Source organism: Zea mays, chromosome 8, assembly GCF_902167145.1.
Source record: "Zea mays cultivar B73 chromosome 8, Zm-B73-REFERENCE-NAM-5.0, whole genome shotgun sequence".
In the NCBI taxonomy this organism is placed as follows: Eukaryota; Viridiplantae; Streptophyta; class Magnoliopsida; order Poales; family Poaceae; genus Zea; species Zea mays.
Genome location: NC_050103.1, coordinates 165639443 through 165649151, shown reverse-complemented (window position 1 = coordinate 165649151; position 9709 = coordinate 165639443). Strand labels below are relative to the sequence as shown.

At 45.1% G+C, this 9709-nt stretch overlaps 1 pseudogene; it reads left to right on the top strand.

The window, feature by feature from the left end:
* Window positions 1-3827: 3827 nt before the first annotated feature.
* Window positions 3828-5131, top strand: LOC103636311 (calmodulin-binding transcription activator 3-like; annotated as a pseudogene).
* Window positions 5132-9709: the final 4578 nt, after the last annotated feature.

Here is a 9709-nt window from a genome sequence, read left to right as displayed (position 1 = left end):
TTTCACTGGGTTATTTGTGGGTATAGTTTCACTTATTTTTTTGCCTGGCTCCAGTTTTCTTCATTTAAGAGCAGTGCACGTATTCAGAAGCTGACTATGTAATTTCTTGTATGTTGCTTTGAGGCAAATTGAACAGGGATTTGTTTGGCTTCCAAATGGTTTGTTGGTCCTAAAATAGTCAGAATAACATGACATTTGTGCTATAGGTAATATGATCTTCTAACTCAAGTTTGCATTCAGTTTAGACTTTAGGTTATGTTAGTCATAACAAGCTTGAAAAGACATATTAACAAGGAAAGATCATTTTAACAGTTCATGTTACGTTTGCAGATATGGACCTCAGTGGTTTTCTCCACATTAGGAAAGCTGGAAGAGCCTTTTGAACTCAGTTTTTTGCTAACAGTGGTGTTATGGTGAAACCGAGTTTTGTGTGTATGTACCAACAGCTAAAATGTAAACACGACATTATCATAGCTGAGTACAGGAATAATTATCTTTTATATCTTATTGTAAAATCTGAAACAGTTCTCCTGTAGATGGTTAGCTTGCATTTTACGCTACAATTACCTCAGATCACTTCTTGTTGTATCTTACACCAATTTATGAAATTTCTTGATGCATTTTATGACAATCTCATGCGCTGAGAGATACATTCGATCTACATTCGTTATTATGAAACAGATGGACGATTTACGCTAAAATTCATACTCATTTACGTTGTTTTGGTTCACGATTTACGCTTAAATCCGTCCGAGCCAGAACCCGCACACGACCGGTGGCGCACGATTTTGGAGCCGTAAATTTGGGCTTCATTCGCCATTACGAAACAGATATACGATTTATGGTAAAATATGTGCTAATTTACAATGTTTTGGTTCACGTTTTACGCTGAAATCCATTCGAGCCAGAACCCGCGCTCAATCGGCCGCACGCGATTTTCACGCCGTAATTCAGGCCTCATTTGCTGTTACGAAACATGTATACGATTTACGCTAAATTGTGTACTCATTTACACTGTTTTAGCTCACGTTTTACGCTAAAATCTATTTGAGCCAAAACCCGCGCACGATCGGACGCACGCGATTATTACGCCGTAATTTTCGGGACCCATTTACGGTTTTGAAACAGATATACGATTTACGCTAAATTTCGTACTCGTTTACGCTGTTTTGGTTCATGTTTTACGCTAAAATCTTTCTGAGTCAGAACCCGATCACGATGGGACGCGCGAGATTTTTACGCCGTAATTTTCGGGCCGCATTCGCAGTTTCAAAACAGATCTACGATTTACGCTAAAATTCGTAATCATTTACGCTATTTTTGTTTACGTTTTACGCTAAAATCTGTCCGAGTCAGAACCCGTGCCCGATGGGACGCCCGCTGGTACGGGACGTGGCTATACCTGGCTGGGGCTTCCTGGTACTAATGGAAGCCCAGGGCTTCCATTACCTCGTCCCTATATATATATATATATATATATATATATATATATATATATATATATATATAGGGTGATGGTAATGGGAGCCCTGGGCTTCCATTAGTATGGGAAGCCCCAGTCAGGTATATCTACGCGCGCTCGATCTGGTTCTGGTTCTGGCTCGAGCGGATTGCAGCGTAAAACGTGACCTAAAACAGCGTAAATGAGTACGTAATTTAGCGTAAATCTTATATCTGTTTTGTAACAGCAAACGAGACCTAAAATTACGGCGTAAAAATCGCATGCAGCCGATCGTGCGCGGGTTCTGGCTCGGGCGGATTCCAGCGTAAAACGTGAGCTAAAACAGCGTAAATGAGTACGAAATTTAGCGTAATTCCTATATCTGTTTTGTAACAGCAAACGGAGCCTAAAATTACGGCGTAAAAATCGTGTGCACCCGATCGTGCGCGGGTTCTGGATCGGGTGGATTTTAGCGTAAAACGTGAACCAAAACAGCGTAAATGAGTACAAATTTTAGCGTAAATTATCGATCTGTTTCGTAACGACAAATGGGTCTCGAATTACGGCATGAAAATCGCCACAGGCGCTGTCTCGGGCGGATTTCGGCATAAAACGTGAACCAAAACAGCGTAAATGAGTATGAATTTTAGTGTAAATCATCGATTGATTTCGTAACGACAAATGGGGACAAATTACGGCGTAAAAATCGTGCGCGGGTTCTGGCTCGAGCGGATTTAAGTGTAAATCGTGAACCAAAACAGCGTAAATGACGGGTTCTGGCTCGAGCGGATTTAAGTGTAAATCGTGAACCAAAACAGCGTAAATGAGTATAAATTTTAGCGTAAATGAATAGAAATATCAGAAACAGACAAATAGATGGAAGCGGATCCATGAACTGAAATATAGGTCATAAAATCCTATTGACATTGGCATAAATATGTATACAAAATAGCATAAAATAGGATCGCCGTCCTGCGGAACCAGCGCCTCGCATCTGGGATGCGCCACCACTTCGTGCCTAGGGAGGATGCCGTCGTCGCTAGCGCCTAGGGAAATCCGCCGTCGCGACCGCTGGCACATCGCCGTCGTGCGCACCTCATGGGGCCGCCGCAGCGTGCGTGCCCTCGGGATCCGATGCCGCAGCGTGTCCCTAGATTCGCCGTCGCGCCACAGGAATCCGCCATCGCGAGCGTGTCCCCAGATCCGCCGTCGCGCCTCAGGGATCCGCCGTCGCGAGCGTGTCCCCAGATCCGTCGTCGCGCCACAGATGCTGGAGCGGCGGTGGCGGTGGCCATCGCAGAGACGGACGGGACAACCGCCGTTGTCACCGGGCCTAGGGTGCGCTGCCGTCGTCCGTCCGCTTCAAGAGCGCCGTCACCGCTTGCTTGCCTGCCTCGGAGCGTCGTTGTCGCTCGTTCCTGGTGGAGCGCCGCCGTCGGTCGCCTGCCTCGAGGTGACACCGCTGCTGGCCCCAGGATCACCGCCGCTCGCACGCCCTAGAGAACCGCCGCCGCCGCTAAAACCTAATTTCTGGCGGCGTGGGGGTGTTTTTATAGTGGTGGCGTGGGCCGGATCGTGGGCCCGATGCACGTAATATGCGCAGACTATATTTGCATAAACTGATACACACATCAGCATAACTCGTATTATATTTTGGCGTAAGCAGTTAGGTACAATAAGCCAAAAAGGGTCCGGTGCGGTCGCGCACCTGGTCGGTACGTGGTCGGGGCTTCCTATAGTTAAATAGAGCCTAGGGCTCTAAATACATATACTATATATATATATATATATATATATATATATATATATATATATATATATATATATATATATATATATATACTAATCCTTAAGGGTGGATGGAGGGCGTCCACCAGCCTCACCACGCCCCCTCCCGCGATGCTACGCCCCCTCTCCTGCGGCGCCGTGATGTCCGCTGCCGCGCGCGTCTTCCTCCTTCCTCCCCGCATTCCGCCCGCGAACTGCTCCCTCCCCCGCGAACTGCTCCCTCCCCGGATCCGACATCCCCACACCAAACGCGCGCCCCCTGCCCTCGCCCTCGATGGCGCTGCCCTCTCTGATGGCGGGATCCGCGGACGCGCCCCCACCAACCCCGACCCCGAGCCAGCCCGCCACCAAACCGCGCCCGCTCCATGCGCGATGGCCACTCATCCCGTCACTGTCCCCGGCGCAACTCGGACCGAATCTTAGGCCCGCCTGCCACCACCGCCGGCTCCAGATGGAAACGGTAAAACCTCCCTCCTCCTCCTCCTCCTCCTGGTCCATGTCGCTGGGTTCGGGTCCCAAGGGGCCGCACGGTTTCGCTGCCGGCGCCGATCTTAGCACCAGCGGCGTTGACCCCGCCCGATTCACCCCGGGCTGCTGCTGGGCCGCGCGACCTGCTCCTTCGTGACTGATTACTCGGAATTTCTATCCGCTTGTGGGATTCTCGAGCGGATCAGCTGAGCACATCAACTTCAGCGCCATTTGTTTGGCCGCGAAGCAAATCGTAGAGCTTTTCTTCCGAGGGTCCTTCTCAGATGTGGAGTTCCTCGACCCCCAGAGTATACCGCAGCTGGGTTCGTATCCAAAACAAGTTCAGAGGATGGAAAGGAAGAAAAGAGTTTATGCTTATCCGGCAGAAAATTGTGAAGATACCGGTAATTTCTATTTGCATGTCTACTTTTTTGGGTCTGAAATCTCATATAACCTATAATAGTTTGGTTACATTGGTACTCTGTCTACCATTTTTCACATAGTTAATTTGAGAAATCACTGCTTGTAGTCATTTACATCAAACTAATGACCTACTCCTGTCGTTTTTTCTTTGTTACGGAAATCTTTCCAAGCTCCACTTCCATGGTGAAGCAAGGTTTTCCAGCCACTGGCAATTATAATTTTGTATTTGATGAAACAACAGGCGAAAATCAAAGTATGTGGTGGTGGTTGTCGTAGTTATTTGAGGCGCACTTCTTTTGGATATTGGGCCTATCACTTACCTGCAAAGTTCTTAACGTTTCAGTTTCAGACGTTACATTTATTTGATGATGATTTAAAGCCATCACATTAAATTAGGCTGTCAAGTACAGCTGTAGCGGTAAAATTCCCATCCCTTGTTTCTTTCCAGTATCTAAGAATACTCTTTTGTTTGTTAGGCCCATGTACGTGGACATCAGGTAAGGAAAAACTATCGGAAGGTAGTCTGGTCTGTTGGCATCGTGGAGAAAGTCATACTGAGCTGCGAGGTTTCCAACCTGAGAAACAACTTGAAGGTCCATCATGGCAGATCCAACCTGCAAAGGCTGAGGCTGAGGATGAATATGACTTCTTGAAGGATGGCAGGAAACAGGCTACAGGCAGGTTGGATAGAGCACTGGCTCGTGTGCGTTCCATGAATCAGTATCCTGAAGCAAGAGACCAGTACCGCAGGCTGCAAGCCTGTGTTAACAGCCTACGAGAGTCCCAGGTCCTCCCTAACATATTAGTCACCCTTTTTTCAAACCATGGTTTGAGGAAGCTTGAGTAGTGACCATTCTAACACTGTTTGTGCTGGTTAATGTTTGGACAGGTGATGCAGGACAGGATGCTGGCTGATTCAGCTGGCACCGATGGGGGTGATTTCATGACTGAATTGGAGGAGCTATGCCGGGATGATGGCGATGCCCCGATGTCGACTATTTCTTGACATGGAGCTTAGTAAGCTCCATGTCAAGAAATAGTCGACTGAGCTTACTATAGATCAGTTAGGCAGTGACATGTTCTTTACCAGACTAGATGTAATTTGTTGTTACTAAATGGTCTCTACTCACCGTTGAACACCGTAATATAATGATATAGCAGCTAATACATGGACTTCTACAGATTATGATAATTGATCAGTATAATTTGTGGAATTATTATATTTTAAAGCAACCTGAACATAGAGTTGGCCAGTAGCTTATGTCGTAAGCAACCTGAACATAGAGTTCAACATAGAACTCTTTGTTTGACTGTAAGCATTACAGTAGATTTTTTTCTCAAATTTGTATTGCAGATTGAGATGATACACAGAGTTCAACATAGAACTCTTGGCTGCTCACTCTTTGTTGCTGCGTCTTGGCTGCTCACTTATTAAGAGCCCGAACTATGCTTATTGTTTCTTCTGTGATTATATGGACTACCATTGCTGATTCATGTGGTGGGACTGCAAAGGAACTCCTTGAGCTAGCTGGCAAGGTACGAGCGTGTTACTTTATTTAGTAGTTTTGGACTTCTGATGTTGGTTTCTAGAGTGATTATGTATTAGGGTTGTTTGCTCTATTCTGAGAATTGTAATCTGCATGACCCAATAGTCACCCCAGAAATTAGTGATTCGGGACAGTTGAGGTTCTTGATATTTGGCCTACTTGTCCAATTACTTTATGTTTCTTGTGGTCCTTCCAGGGGTTTGTGCTAGAGGATTATACAGGTCTATCACTGGACCTCAATGTGCATCCTTTGATTAACAGCGCGCGCCCAGGGACCCTGGCGCAGCAGCAGCATAGCCCATGGCGGGTGGTGTCCGTGTCCCCGCACCCGCAGGCACAGGCCAAGATCGAGTACATCTCCCCTCGCCCCCGTGTGGAGCTCGACCAGGCGGCCACCACGCTGCAGAAGGCCTACAAGTTCCTGAAGCTGTAAGCATCTTCATTCATTTCATGGAGGGTTGCCAAGGTCGGCAAGGGACTCTCCAAGGACGACAAGGCACAGAAGCTCGCGCTCCAGCACTAGCTCGAAGTTGTAAGCATTTTCATCCATTTCATATATATATAAATGCCTTTTTTATTGGACGGATTGTTTGTCTCATCATCTGTTTGCTTGTTCAGATTGACCTGCGCCACCGCTACGGCCACAACCTGCACCTCTACTACGACATCTGGTGCGCGAGCTCCAGCTGCGAGCCCTTCTTCTACTGGTTGGATGTCGGCAAAGGCAGAGACTTGCATCACCAGAAATGCCCACGAAGCAAGCTCAACTCACAGCTCATCATGTACCTCGGACCAGTACGTGCGGCGTGACCCTAGATAATTGTACGTATGTATCCGACTGACTGACTGCTGAGCAGAAGAGAGGGCGGCATACGAAGTCGTCGTGGAGGAAGGCCGGGTGCTGTACAAGCAGAGCGGCGATCTGGTGAACACGAACGAGGAGTCCAAGTGGATCTTCGTGCTGTGCACCAGCAAGTCGCTGTATGTCAGGTCGCAGAGTGAGTGTTCTGTACAGCTTGCGTTTTAATTTGACTTGGGAGAGGCCACCAATCCACCTTCTGAACCAGAGCCCAGGAGAGCTAATCGATTGCTATATGTCTGTTTAGATTGTAAGGGCTAATTATTAATCACTAAAGTTTAGCCTGTAAATTGTTAGCTTATCTATGGACTAACAATTAGTCCACAAATCTGTGCTAAAGTGGGCTAATTTTTCATGGACCCCATGGAAAGAAATATGTGCCCCCGTCTTCACCGTCAGATGTAGAGTTTGACTTTTTGTGAAAGTGCAATGCCACATGTAGAATTTGACTTGTGTGATCGTGATGGAAACTACACGCCAATTTCGGTTGAGTGTTCATCTCAACCAATAGTGACCACAGAGATGAAAATGAAGACATGAACAACTTTCGTAATAATCTTGCCAATTTATTATTACCTAGACAAGATCGGTTATGAGATATATCTCGAAGCATGCGTAATTAAATTTGTCGTAAAAAACTTTAGATACTCTATTTTTAGCTGTTAGATTTACGCTAAGTAAATTGGTTTATGTAATATTTGGGTGACTTCTTATCATTTGGTCTTCTCTGTTGACACTTCAAAATTTAAATAAATAAGGTCATGTTTCACTCTCAAGAGATAAACTTTAGCAGCTTTTTTAGCTACTTTTAGCCATTTGGTGATCTAAACAGAAGAGGCTAATGATGGTATGATAAAATTTTACAGGATGGCACTGTAGCACCGATGGAGTTGGATGGTGTCATCAGGCTCGACTGGGTGTGGATGGGATGGATGGACTCTGCTCGTGCTGAAGTAGAGAGAGAGCATGCTTGGCTTGCGGGAGACCATATTTCGGTTCATCTTTTTTCATAGGTCATGTTAACTGTTATGTCATATTACGCAACTTCAAATATTTGTCTTTGCGAGAGAAGTACCAAAATAGTTTCACTTCATAGCTACTCTTAGATATGTTCATGCCGCTGCCACTAATCATATAAGGATAACATTGTATTTGTTAGGAAACAATTTTTAAGATATTAAAGTCGGTGATAATATAAGTGTTCTTCGTTTCTATGTAATCGTTGTGCACTAATATTTTGCTGAATATTTTGTGTGCCGTTGCAAAGCACGTGCACATAACTCATAGGTAGATTCACAGTAGTTAACTGTGTGCTTGAACAAACTGATGCAGATGTTTGTTCTATGCAAAAGATGACACTGGTTGTTGGTTTTAATACTGAAATGTCATCCTAACCATTTGACTAGCTATGTCCAACACATTCTATTTTCATTTCTCTAAATGTTGGCAGCTGCTCTCCAATACGCATTACATGGTTGCCTCATGGTCTATGTAAGGAAACCTTGAACCTGAATGCGCACAACTTTAATTGCTCTACCTGTTTTTAGAGGAATCATATTTAGATGGGTTGAATATTGTCATAATATATGTCCATATGTAAGTAATGTAGAAATCATGCCATAACATATTCCCCACAACATATAAGATAAGAGCGCCATATTTGTGAGCTAAAATAATTTTGATAGATAAGAGGGTCATATTTGTGAGATAAAATAATTTTGATAGCCACAACTCGCCATCTCCTTTTTTATACTTTTCACCCTGCAATGCAAAATTGTTCTAAGGAGGCCATGGTACATCACCATATCATGTATTATCAACTTTTAGGATTTGCCTAATTCAATTAATAATGATATTGAGCCAAATTTTGGTTGTTCGAAATGTCAGATTTCAACATTTGTTAATTTTGTTGAGTTGAGTCTTGATAGCATCACTAAATAAAGACTTATACATGCACAAACGTCCCCGTTGCAACGCACGGGCATATACCTAGTATATATATATATATATATATATATATATATATATATATATATATATATATATATATATATATATATATATATATATATATATATATATATATATATATATATATATATATTAGTATGACCATGCTGTGCTCCACTGCTCGGCAGCGCGCCAATCCGTGCAGACGACTGCTCTGCACACGCTTGGAGCCGCCCGGTGCGGCGGCATATTGGCATTGATGGCGGCATGGTTTGCTCGAGCTGCCGGCGTCGCGCCGTCCCCGAACCTTACGGCGGCGGTGATTCAGCGCTGACCATACTGGATCGGCATCTGAATAATTGTGAACGAAGACGACGACGAAGAGGCCAATACAAATACGATAGAGGAGAGGATGGTGCCGGCAACGGCCTATCCGTGATGCCCGGTGCCTCCTTCGAGGCATTGAAGATATTCTTCTCAAGGCGGCGGCTCAGCCACTCAGTACCTGATAGCAGCCCGTGTGTGACATATATTTTCTGAGGAAGACGGTCAAGTTTGTAAGCCAAGCGGAGGGCCATCGCCGTGAGGTTTAGGTCGTAGCGTAATTATCTCATTGTAATTCTCCTATGATATGTAATCATATGAAAATAGTGAGATTGCTGCTGGCCTGTGGATAGCACGCGCGGTTTTTCACGTTAAATCTGTGTTTGATCTACTTTGTGTCGTATTGATTGATAACAATATTGACAAAGGCGGCCAAGTTTGTCAAGATGGTTGACAACGGAATTGAATATGGTGACGTGCAATGCAACAACTTTTTTTAGTTTGAATGTTTTTTTTTTCAGAATGAGCCGGACTTTAGGTCGAAATCATGGTCTACACTACACGTGGCCCGTGGATTACTATGTGTATGGCCCGTATCACCCGTTGCTTTGATTAGATTAGGTTTACTCGGTAGTTGTAGTGCATGCCGGACGACGCTCCCCCGCACGAACTGAATGTGTGCGTCGCAGCGTCAGGATCACAACACAACGGAGAAAGAAAACGAAGTACATGCAAGGATTATCTTACAATATCATCATATTATCAAGGTGGCTAACCCGCCACGGCGCTACCACCTGAGAGAAAGGGGAGAGGGCAACGCAAGGTAAACAAGGAGGATGGAAGTGTGGTCGTCTGGACTGCTGCGGATTGGAGGGGTCACGATGAGAAGGATTAGATGCTATGTTTGGC